Here is a 12,867-nt window from a genome sequence, read left to right as displayed (position 1 = left end):
TGTTCTTTGGAAGGGGGTTCTCGAGTTCGTCATAAGCTTGACATGTCATTTCGTAGGTCATTAGAGACCCAATGAGTTCTTCAAGAGGGAATGCTTTAAGGTCTTTGGCCTCTTGAATGGCCGTAACTTTTGGATCCCAACTTTTAGGGAGGGATCTTAAGATTTTAGTTACTAGTTCAAAGTTAGTAAAATCTTTACCAAGAGCTTTGAGTCCATTGATGACATCCGTAAACCGGGTGTACATGTCTCCGATGGACTCACTTGGTTTCATTCGGAAAAGTTCGTAAGAGTGCACAAGGATGTTGATTTTGGACTCTTTCACTCGGCTAGTGCCTTCATGAGTGACCTCAAGAGTTCTCCAAATATCAAAAGCCGAATCACACATTGAAACACGATTAAATTCGTTTTTGTCTAATGCACAAAACAAGGCATTCATAGCCTTTGCATTTAAAGCAAAAACCTTCTTCTCCGATTCATTCCATTCGCTCATCGGAAGAGAAGATTTTTGAAATCCATTCTCGACAATAGACCAAAGCTCAAAGTCCATAGAAATGAGGAAGATTCTCATGCGAGTCTTCCAATATATGTAATCCGACCCATTAAATAAAGGTGGTCGTGCAATATAATGGCCCTCTTGCATGCCGGAGTAAGCCATCTCTCTTGGGTATTAAACCAAATATGAGAGATAACCTTGCTCTGATACCACTTGTTAGGATCGGAGCGGCACTAAGAGGGGGGGGTGAATTAGTGCAGCGGATTAAAACTTCGATTTTAATAAAATCTTTCGTACGTTAAGAACGAAACTTGAGAAATTTAACTTGAAGGCGTGTTCTTAAAGTTGCGCAGCAAGAGTAATAAGGAACTAAAGCAGTAAGAAGATTTGCAGTAATGTAAATGACAATAATAAAAAGCAAACCAGAGATTACGCCGATTTTTAGAGTGGTTCGGTCAAATGACCTACTACACTTGCGAGGCCCCTCTTCGATGAGGCTCCCACCTTCCACTAGCAAGTCTCTTGAAATGGAAGGGTAAACACCCCTCTTACAACCTTTTACAAGCAGCTCAACCTCTTACAAATTTTCAATAAGAAAGAAGGAGGAGAACTCTCTAGCAAATTGAAAACAAGACTTGCTAAGACTTTCTAAGACTTTTCTCTCAATCAAAATGCTTCTCAAAAGTTGTAACCTCAGCTGAGATTTGAGGGGTATTTATAGGCCTCAAGAGGATTCAAATTTTGGGCTCCAAAATTTGAATTCTCTTAGGGTTCCCGGTGCTGGCGGTTCCACCGCCCAGCCAGGCGGTGCCACCGCCCAGCGCTCGGGTGCTGGGCGGTGCAACCGCCCAGCCAAGGAGGTGTCACCGCCCAGCACTCGGGTGCTGGGCGGTGCCATCGCCTACAGTGTTTTCAGCCCGACTACAGTGTTTTCAGCCACTAGTTGGGCTTCAATCTTGGCTCTCTAGTTCGCTGGTTTAGCTTAATTTTTAGCCTAAACCAACTCTGACTTTGGGCCCAGTTGGCCCCTAACCAGGATATAGGATTATCTCTTAATCCTAATCCTAATTACAAGTGGACTACATAACCAAAACACGTCCTAAGCAAATTTTCAACCGCGAACGTCGAGTCTTGTTCTAGCGAGCTTTCCGACGAACTTCTTCCGACGGACTCCCTGCAAGCTCCCAATCTTTGTGATGACTTTAACGAGTAGCCGAGCCTTCTTGGTGATCTCCGCGAGCCTCCGACGATTTCTTCGGCGAACTTCCGACACGTTCCCGATTTCTTCTCGGATGGTTCCGGTAGCATCTCCGATGATTCTTCGGTCTCTTAAACGTCCATCGAGCTCGACTCCGGTATCCTTGCTTTATGTTTTCTGGTTATCGTAGTTAATCCTGCACACTTAACTCAATAATATGGATTAGATCAATTAACCCACCAATTGATTACATCATCAAAATCCGAGATTCAACAGTTTTTAGTTATGTAAGCTAGTAAGATAGTTGTTAAGAACGAGTCAGCACTAAAAGGAGGGGGGGAGGGGGGATGAATTAGTGCAGCGGATAAAATTACGTCGGTTCAAAATCTTCGTATGATAAAAACTAATTTCGGAAAAGATATTAACTTGAAACACGTTCGTAAGAGTGTGCAGCTAAAGTACATAAGAAGTATGGCAGTTTGTAATAAATATAAATAGAAAAGCATAAATGTAAATCAGATTTTATAGTGGTTCGGTCGTCATGACCTACATCTACTCTGTCGATTCCTCTTCCGTCGAGGCCCCCAGCATCCACTAATGATCTTCCTTTAATGGGTGAAGATCAACTATCCTTTTAAACCTTCTCCTTTTCACAGGTTTAGGAGACAACCTTTACACCCCTCTTTTACAAGGTTTCCCTCACACACCTCTCTTTTACAACCTTTTCACAGTACCACCGCTAAGTCTTGCTACAAGACCCTGAATGAGCCAAACAATAGGCCCAATTTAGCCCTAATTTGGGCCCAATTGGCCACTAATTGAGTTGGCATTATTTCACCCTAATACTAACTCAATTAGACCTAAACTAACTCGATCTAGACAAATTATTACAAGCATGAATCCTATGTTGTTTGGCATGCCATTGGTTTATTCAATGCTTCGTCCGATCCTTTGGCTCATCGTCCTCTCCTTCGGCATATTGCCCAATCAACATGTTGTCTTACCATAACATCCAATCTCCTTGGCGCAATGTCCGATCTCCTTGGCGTAATGTCCGATCTTCTTAGCCCGATGCCCGAACTCATGGCATGAAGCCTTCTACCGATACATCGATTGATCCTCCAGCTCGACGTCTAATCTTTTGACATGTTCACTCCGGCCTAACGTCTGATTCCTCCTACTTTAATCAATTTGCCTCTCCTTGATCGAAGCTAGTCTTACATCACTTCAACGCATATTAGATGACTAACACATCAATTGATTTCATCATCAAAATCTGAGATTCAACAATCTTCCTCTTTTTGATGATAATAACCAATTGATGACAGAGTTTAAATATACTCCCCCAATCAATATGCCATTTTGATAAAACTTTTGAATTTAAAAATCTAAGCAATATGTCATCATAAAATCATGCATAATCAAAATTTTTAATACTTCATTCCATGCATGATCATTAACATAACTTCTCCCCCTTTGTCATCAACAAAAAGGAGAAGTGCAACTAGTAATTTTTTGATATACAATTTTAAATCATTGTATAATTTCTAGTTTTTGAAACATCATATATCATCATTGCATATATCATTATGCAAGCTAGTAATTTTTTTTCTTCTCTTTTGAGAAGCTTAATTTTTTTTGCTTCATTTGTAAAGTGCAAGCTAGCAAAATTTCATATCATTTTACAACATGCAAGCTAGCAACAATTTTACGGTTTGCAAGTTTGTAATTTTTTCTAGATGTGCAAGTTAGTATGTTTTTTTTTTTTACGATGTTCAAACTAGCAAGTTTTTTAATACGAGATAGTAAATAGCAAGTTTAGAACATGTAAGCTAGCAAGTTTTTGATATGAAAGTAAATTTTAGCATCTTTTGAAATATGCAAGATAGCACTTTTGCTTCTATTAATATTGCAAACTAGCAATTCTTGGTGATGTTCAAGATAGCAAGTTCTTCTCTTTTGAGAAGTGCAAGCTAGCAATTTTTGCTTCCTAATAAGTTTTCTCCTTGCAATTTGTAAGCTAGCAAATTTATTTCCCTCTTTGTCATTGTCAAATAGAAAGGAAGAATACAATTTTGTAATTCTTTTCCCTTTACATCAATTTCCAAATCATGACAAAGGTAAAGTATCAATCTTATTTCAATATGTTTGTGCATCATTATAGTTTCAAATTAAAACATGCATAATTTCAAAAACTTTATATTTCATCCTTACTTTATGAATGATATCAAAAATAAATTAATCGTCACTATGGTCATATCATACATGATACTCAAGTATTTACGATTCATCATTTTGGGTATAACATTCATGATACTAAGCCATTAAAATTTTTAAGTATTTATCACTTCATGCATTAAGTCGACGTTTTGATGATAACATTCATCATTTCTCTCATACATGATACTAAAGCATTCATGATACCAAACATTAAATCAACATTTTTAAGCATTTATCATTTCATAATTGTTGGTACCAAACATTCATCATTTATTTTCTCCCCCTTTGTCATAGGCGAAAAGAGGGGAATAGCACAAAGGTATAAATATTCAAGTCATCATATGGAAGATATCAAGAAAATATTAGTGATGAGATATACTTTATGAATACAGAGAATTATACAAAGAAAAATCATATCATGAAAGATAAGATCATATGAATACCAAAAGACATGATTCAAAATATTCTCTTTAATAGAATACAAGAAATCATTCGAGAATTCAAGTTTTGATTCATATAAAGTGAGGGATCTCGATTCATATAAGGAAACTATCAAGTTTTGATTCCAAGAAATCAAGATCGATCATGATATAGATAAAAACATTCCTATAGCAAAAAGGAGTTATGAGAGGACACATAAAGGATCTCTATTTATGTATAATAATTCTCATGATTCATATAGTAAATCTCCTTTTTAAATAAAATACCAAGAAAAATCGTAAGAGTACAAAGAAGAGATCTTGATTAAAAAAAGACTCAAGTAATTCCAAGAAATTGAGATCATGATTTGGATAAAACTCATTCAAATTCAAATCATCAAATTATAAATATTACTTTCAAGAGATTCAAAATTGTATAAATAATTTTATTAATCTCTTAGTGAAAAATCAATAAGACAGAGAAAAAAAAAATTTCAAGAAAAATGCTTTCCTCTTTTTAGTTGTTTCAATTTAAGTGATTTGATTTCTTATAAGAATACCCAAGTTTGTACACCAAATCAAAACATGCATCATCGTTTAAAATCGAAAAATAAATTTTATCATCAAAATCATCATGACCAAAAATATAACACATTAAATATAAGGCTTCTTTAAACAAGCGATTTGATTTTTTTTTATTCCAATGATAATATATTTTCCTTTTTATGTGTTTCATTTTATGTGATTGATTTCATATAAATATGCTCAAGTTTTTCATACGAAAACCATGTATCATGTTTAAAACCAAAAAGCAATACAAAATCATCAAGATACATATAGTTTCTTATAACATACAAGGAATTAATCTTATTTGATGTGCAAGTATTATTACAAAATATGTAATTATCATGATCAAATATATATATATATAACTAATCATGAAAAGTACGAAGTAATTTCATGATAAGGAAAGAGAGATTCGATTGAGTCACTTACCTTATTGTCGAGAGTCACCAAAGCGAAATTCGCCACTTCGTCTTTATCGATTTGTTCCTCATCTTCGGATGTACTCGTTTCAATCCAAGTCACCTTGAGTGCCATCTTTTTCTTTTTAAGTTTATTTTTAATTTTTAATTATTATTTCATGAACTTTTTAAATTTTATAGTGAGAAGTTCAAAGTCATCATCATCATTACTTGAGCTTTCACTCAAATGATCTTTTTGAGTTCTAAGTGTCAAATCCTTCTTGTTTTTTGGAAGGTTATTCTCAAATGTATCAAATTCATCATGAGCCTTGCACATCATTTTATAGGTCGTTAATGACCCCATAAGTTCTTCAAGAGGGAAATGGTTTCATCATCAAAATCTGATATTCAACATGATGAACTTAATTAACTTGAGAACAACCTTCCAAAGAACATGAAGGATTTGGCACTTAGAACTCAAGAAGACCACTCAAGTGAAAGCTCAAGTGATGATGATATAGAACTCCTCACAAGTAAATTTATAAAATTTATAAAACATGAAACTAAGAATAAAAATGAACTTTAAAAAAAAAGTTGACAAAAAACAAGAAAGCACTCAAGGTGACTTGGGACGAAACGAGTGCATCCGAAGACGAGGAGCAAACCGATGAAGACGAAGTGGTGAATTTCGCTTTGGTGACTCTCGAAGATGAGGTAAACAACTCAAAAAAAACTTCTTTATTTTATTTTAAAATTACTTGATGCCTTTTCATGAGTTATTTTTAAAATTAGTTAGTAAATAAAAATAACAAAATAAAAAAGTGATATATTTCTCTTTCTATCACTTTGAAAAAATTAAAATTTGAGTATGACAATTGCATATTACTTCCTAGCACTAAGTATGAAATGTTAAATTCACTTAAAAAGAAAAATGTATTACTACTGTTAGGATCAAGAGCATAAGGAGGTGGGGGGGGTGAATTAGTGCAGTGGAAAACTTTCGACGATTTAAAATGATGTTCGTATGATAAAAGCGATTTCGATATGAAAGCCGATTCGAAAATTGCTTTAACTTAGATTAGGTGAAGTGCAGTTAAAGTAAAGCTATAGAGGCAGTTTGCAGTTAAGATAGAGAATATAAAGTAAATGTAAACCGAGATTTAGAGTGGTTCGGTCAATCTTAACCTACATCCACTTTTGGCTTCCTCCTCCGATGAGGTCACCGACGTCTACTAGAGGCCTTTCTTCAATAGGCGAAGGCCAACCACCCTTTTACAGTTTCACTCCTTTTGATGGGCTTAGGAGACAACCCTTACAGAATTTTCTCTCCTCTCTTAAAAGATCGAAACTTGGAAGAAAAGATGGAGGAGAACTTCTAGTCTTTACAACACTTTTGAGCTCTAAAATCACAGAATAAGATCAAGCTTTCGATGCCCTTTCATACAGGAAAGGGTGGGGTATATATAAGCCCCAAACTAGTTTAAATTTGGAGCTAAAAAATGTTACCTCCCAGATTTCTAGAGTCCTGGCGGTACTACCACCAGACTGGGTGGTACGACCGCTTGACAGAGCTTGGAGACCGAGCTTTGGCGGTGCCACCGCTTGACAGGGGTGGTACCACCGCCCAATCTCACTCGGAGACTGAGCCCAGGCAGTGCCACCGCTTGATTAGGGCAGTTCCACCGCCCAGCTTTCTTGGGAGACTGAGCTCCTGGGCAGTGCCACTGTCGACCCAAGCGGTGTCACCGCCGGCCAAGAAATCTAGGTCCGAATGGGCTGATCCATTCGGCCCAATTTAGGTCTGTCAAGGGCCCAATTACCCCCAGATTAAGTTAATGGGATCACCTCCCATTCCTAACTTAATCTACATGCTAACTATGATATTTCTTAAGACATTTACTGTAACTTGCTCCGGTGCATCAATCGCTTCTTCCGGTGAGCTTCCGGCGAACATCCGACGAACCCTCGGCGATGCTCCGGTAGACTTCCGGCAAACCCTTGGACTTGCGACGATCCACTTGGCGAGTTCTGATGAGCTTCTTTGGTAAGCTCCTGGACTTCTTGGATTTATTCCCGTAGAACCTCCGATGACCGTCCGGACTTCCGTCGAACTCTCAAACTCCCAACATGATCATAGTCTTGACTCCGGAGCAACTCCTGTTGCATGTCTTACTTCCATCGTAGTTAATTCTGCACTTGTAAAACAAAACTTCGATCGAGATAATTAATCCTAAGCAATTAACCAAGTTGTCCGGCTTGTCATTGGTCCCTCGACGCTTCGTCCGATTCTTCGGCGCATCGTCCTCTCCTGCGGCCTATTACCTAATCGGCCAGTTGACTCCGCAACTCTGATATCCTTGGCACAATACCCGCTCTTCTTGGCTCAATGCCTGAGTACACGGCCCGAAGCCTTCTGTCGATACATCAATCGATCCACCGGCCCGACGTCCAATATTCTGACATGTTCCTCCGGCCTAACATGATTTTTCCTACTTTAATTGTCTCATTCTGATCGAAGCATCTTGCGTTACTCAAAATATAGATTAAAACATAAACACAATTATCAATTGGTTTCATCATCAAAATACGAGATTCAACAATCTCCCCCTTTTTTATGATGACAACCAATTAATGACGGAGTTAAACTTAACTCTCGGAGTTTAAACAAACTCCCCCTATCAATATGTCATATTGATAGAACTGAATTCAAGTCATTGTAATATTCATCATGAATACTTGCAGCATGTTATCATGAACTTATGCATAAACTTATGCATAACATCATACTTCTCTCCCTTTGTCATCAACAAAAAGAGAAGTCCAACTCTAATGTGTTTGTAATATAAATTCAACTCATTGCATGAAAAACATAGTATCAAATTTTATCATCATGCAATCTAGCAATTAAAGATGTGCAAGTTTAGCATGTTTGCTTTTCTTGAGATAGCAACTGTTTGCTTCTCTTTAGACTACAAGCTAGCAATTTTTACGATATGCAAGTTTTACTACATACAAGCTAGCAAAAATTTCGAAAGCAAATGCAAGATAGCTTTCTTGTGTAAGCTCATGATTCTTGCTTCCTATTGCAATGTGTGTTAGGATCGAGAGCACTAAGAGGGGGGGGGGTGAATTAGTGCAGCGGAAATCTTACAGTGATTAAAAACCAAAAGCTGCGTTCGTTCAATAAAAGCTATTATGATGCAAAAGCTAATTCTCAGTTTGTATCTAAGTGCAGTTTGCGTCTAAGCGCAGATTGCGTCTAAGCGCAGTTTGCGTCTAAACACAGTTTGCGTCTAAGCGCAGTTTGCGTCTAAGCGCAGTTTGCGTCTAAACACAGTTTGCGTCTAAGCGCAGTTTTGCGTCTAAGCGCAGTTTACATCTAAACTCAGATTTACGTCTAAACGCAGTTTTACGTCTAAACGCAGATTTACGTCTAAACGCAGATTTACGTCTAAACTTTGAAACTCGTTTGTATACTCGCAGAAGGCAGTATGCAGTTGAAATCAAGACGTAAACGTGAACTGAGAACTGATGATTGTGAGAGGAAAGCTGATTTACGTCTAAATGCAGTTTTACGTCTAAATGTTGAAACTCGTTCGTAAAATTGTAGAGGACAGTTTGCAGTTATCAATAGGATCAAAATGTAAGTGTAAACTGCAAAGAAACTCTTTCGTAAAAGCACGGAAGACAGTTCTGCAGAATCAAACGTAAACGTAAACTGTAATGTACGAAAATACGAATTTACGTCTGAATGCAGATTCGGAAGAACAGCACTTAGAACTTGTTCGTGAGAGCGCAGAGAGCAGTAGTAATGGAGGAGGTTTGCAGTAATGATAAAGTGCTCAAAAATAAACGCAAACCAGAGATTTAGAGTGGTTCGGTCAGCCTTGACCTACTCCACTTTTGGCTTCCTCCACCGACGAGGTTGCCGACGTCAACTAGGGGCCTTCCTTCAATAGGCGAAGGCCAAACTTCCCTTTTACAGTTTCTCTCCTTTTGACAGGCTCAGGAGACAACCTTTACAGACCTTTCTCTCCTCACTTTACAACTGAAAACTTGAAGAACAGAAGGAGGAGACTTAAAGGCTTTACAACACTTTTGAGCTCTTAGAATCACAGAAAAGATCAAGATTTCGGTGTAGGTCTGTATCTTTTCAGTGCTGAATGGGTGGGGTATTTATAGGCCCCAACCCAATTCAAATTTCGAGCTCAAAACGATCAAATCCCGGAATTCCGGGATCAGGCGGTTGCACCTCTTGACTGGAGAGGTGGCACCGCCTGGCAGAGCTCGAAGTCTGAGCTCAGGCGGTTGCACCTCTCGACTGGAGAGGTGGCACCGCCTAGCAGAGCTCGAAGACTGAGCTCGGACGGTTCCACCTTCTCTGTCAGGGGTGGTTGCACCTTCCTGCCAGAGCTCGAAGACCGAGCTCAGGCGGTGCATCTCCTGACCAGAGAAGTTTCTCTTCTCTGCCAGAGGTGGTTGCACCTCTCTGCCAGAGGTGGTTGCACCTCTCTGCCAGAGGTGGTTGCACCACTCTGCCAGAGCTCGAAGACCGAGCTCAGGCGGTGCATCTCCTGTCCAGAGAGGTTGCAGCTCTCTGCTAGAGCTCGAAGACCGAGCTCGGTGGTTGCATCGCCTGCCAGAGCTCGGAACTTGAGCTCTGGCGGTGCTACCTCTCGACAGAGGAGGTTGCACCGCCCAGTCTCGCTTGGAGACTGAGCCCTGGGTGGTTGCACCTCTTGGCTGGGGCGGTTGCACCGCCCAGTCTCGCTGGGAGACTTAGCCTGGGCGGTGGCACCTCCCTGCCTGGGCGGTTGCACCTCCCACAGCTACTTGGGTTCGAATGGGTTGAACCATTCGACCCAACTTGAGTTCTTCAGGGGCCCAATTGCCCCAGGATTAAGCTAATGGGATCACCTCCCATTTCTAACTTAATCACCGTGCTAACTACGATTAAATCTAAGACAATTTCTGCAGCTTTGCTTCGGTACGTCAATCGCTTCTTCCGGCGAGTTTCCGGCGAACTTCCGTCGATCATCCGATGAACCCTCGGTGATGCTTCTGCGGACTTCCGGCAAACTCCTGGACTTTGCGACGATCCACTTGGCGAGTTCCGACAAGCTTCGCTTGGCAAGCTTCTGGACTTCTCGGATCTGTTCTCGCAGAACATCCGACGACCGTCCGTACTTCCGTCGAACTCTCGAACTCCCAACGTGATCATGAACTTGACTCCGGCGCAACTCCTGCTGCTTGTCTATCTTTCATCGTAGTTAATCCTGCACACTTAAAACAAAACTTCGATCGAGACAATTAATCCTAAGCAATTAACCAAGTTGTCCGGCATGTCATTGGTCCCTCGACGCTTCGTCTGATTCTTCGGCGCATCGTCCTCTCCTGCGGCCTATTGCCCAATCGGCCAGTTGACTCCGCAACTCCGATATCCTTGGCACAATACCCGCTCTACTTGGCCCGATGCCCGAGTCCACGGCCCGAAGCCTTCTGTCGATACGTCGACCGATCCACCGGCCCGACGTCCAATCTTCTGACATGTTCCTCCGGCACAACATGATTTTCCTGCTTTAATTGTCTCATCCTGATCAAAGCATCCTGCGTCACTCAAAACGCAGATTAAATCATAAACATATATCAAGTAGTTTCATCATCAAAATACGAGATTCAACAATCTCCCCCTTTTTGATGATGACAACCACTTGATGACGGAGTTAAACTTAACTCCCGGAGTTTAAACAAACTCCCCCTATCAATATGCCATATTGATAGAACCTTGAATTCAACCTGAATTCAAGTCATTGCAATATTCATCATGAATACTTGCAACACGTCAACATGAACATATGCATAAACTTATGCATCACATGTCATGTCATCAACATACTTCTCCCCCTTTGTCATCAACAAAAAGGAGAAGTACCACAATCAAGTGTTTGTGATATTGGTTCAATTCATTGCATGAAAAACATAGTATCAAGTTTTATCATAATGCAATCTTTGGAGCTAGAAGATTTAGCAAGTATTTCATCATGTTTAGAACATTCATGCTATCAAGTTTTAGATATGCAAGTTTTATAGCATATAAGATAGCAAGTTCTACATCATGTTAGCTAGCAAATTAGAGATGTTCAAGAAGGCAACTCTTGCTTCTTGAAAATTTTGCTCACTTTGCTAGATGCGCAAGTTAGCATTTTTGCCTCTTTTGAGATAGCAACTTTTTGCTTCTCTTTAGACCAACAAGCTAGCAATTTTTACGATATACAAGTTTCACAATATATAAGCTAGCAAAAATTTCGAAAGCAAATACAAGATAGCTTTCTTGTGTAAGCTCATGATTCTTGCTTCCTATTGCAATGTGCAAATTGTAAGTTTTGCTTCAACTAAGATATTCAAGATAGTGATGTTCAAGAAGACAATTTTTCTTCTTGAAATGAGCAAGTTAGCAATCTTTGCTACTTAAGATAGGCAAGCAAGCAGTCAAGTTTTTGCATCTTCTTGACTTGTACAAGCTAGCTATCTCCCCCTTTGTCATTGTAAAAAAGGAAGAGAGAATACAGTTTTGTACTTCTTTTTTCCTTTTACAACGATTTCAAAATCATGACAAAGGATGAATAATCAAGTTATGAATGTCAAGACAATTTTTCATCATGAATATTTTATCATTGCATGCATCATTATCATAAGTTGAAGTATTACATGCATGATATCATATCACCATTCATAATTACATTAATGTTTCAATATAGCAATTTCTTCTCAAAATGTGTAACTTGGCACTCATAGCATTTTAGATCATGATTTACATCATATGCAATACATCACATCATAATTAGAAAGCAAGTATTGCATGCATAATTGCACATCATAAATGTTTCATATCATGATGGTATCAATTTTGTCAAATTATATCCTACCATGCATGATCAAAACTTCTCCCCATTTTATCATTGAAAACAAGAAGAAAGTAGGGGGTAGAGCATAAAAGTATTAAATATTTTAATCATTTCAAGGCATCATAGATCAAGTTATGATTCGTGATTCATCATAAAGCAAGTTAGTTTTCAATCATCACATAAGGCATTTAAGGAATTTTGAAACATAGGAGAATGATTAATTTAAGCATACAATGTTTCAATCCAATTCAAGTCATGAATATCAATGCTTTCATATTGTGAGTATCAATTCATGAATACCACAGGATATTATTTGTGACTTCAATTTTGCAAGATCAAGATTATGATTCAAATCAAATCATTAACTTGAAATTCATAATCAAGTCATTAAAATTAATTTCGAGATTCACAAAATATCATGAAATCATTAATCTCGATCAGATGGGAAAAGCATTTTCTTTTTAAGTGATTCTTTTAACGCATCATAAAAAAAACTCATTCATAATTCAAGTGATTTACAAGATATCATAAATGAATTTATCACTTGTATTTCATCAAAATCGAGAACTCTAGAGATAGAAAATGATTGAAGCATTTAACATGATTGATGCATGATTCATATTTAAAGTGTATCTTATATCGTAAATACGAATCAAGCATTTGTCAA

Source organism: Musa acuminata, chromosome BXJ3-10, assembly GCF_036884655.1.
Source record: "Musa acuminata AAA Group cultivar baxijiao chromosome BXJ3-10, Cavendish_Baxijiao_AAA, whole genome shotgun sequence".
Taxonomy (NCBI): Eukaryota; Viridiplantae; Streptophyta; class Magnoliopsida; order Zingiberales; family Musaceae; genus Musa; species Musa acuminata.
Note: the sequence above shows the minus strand (reverse complement) of the source record.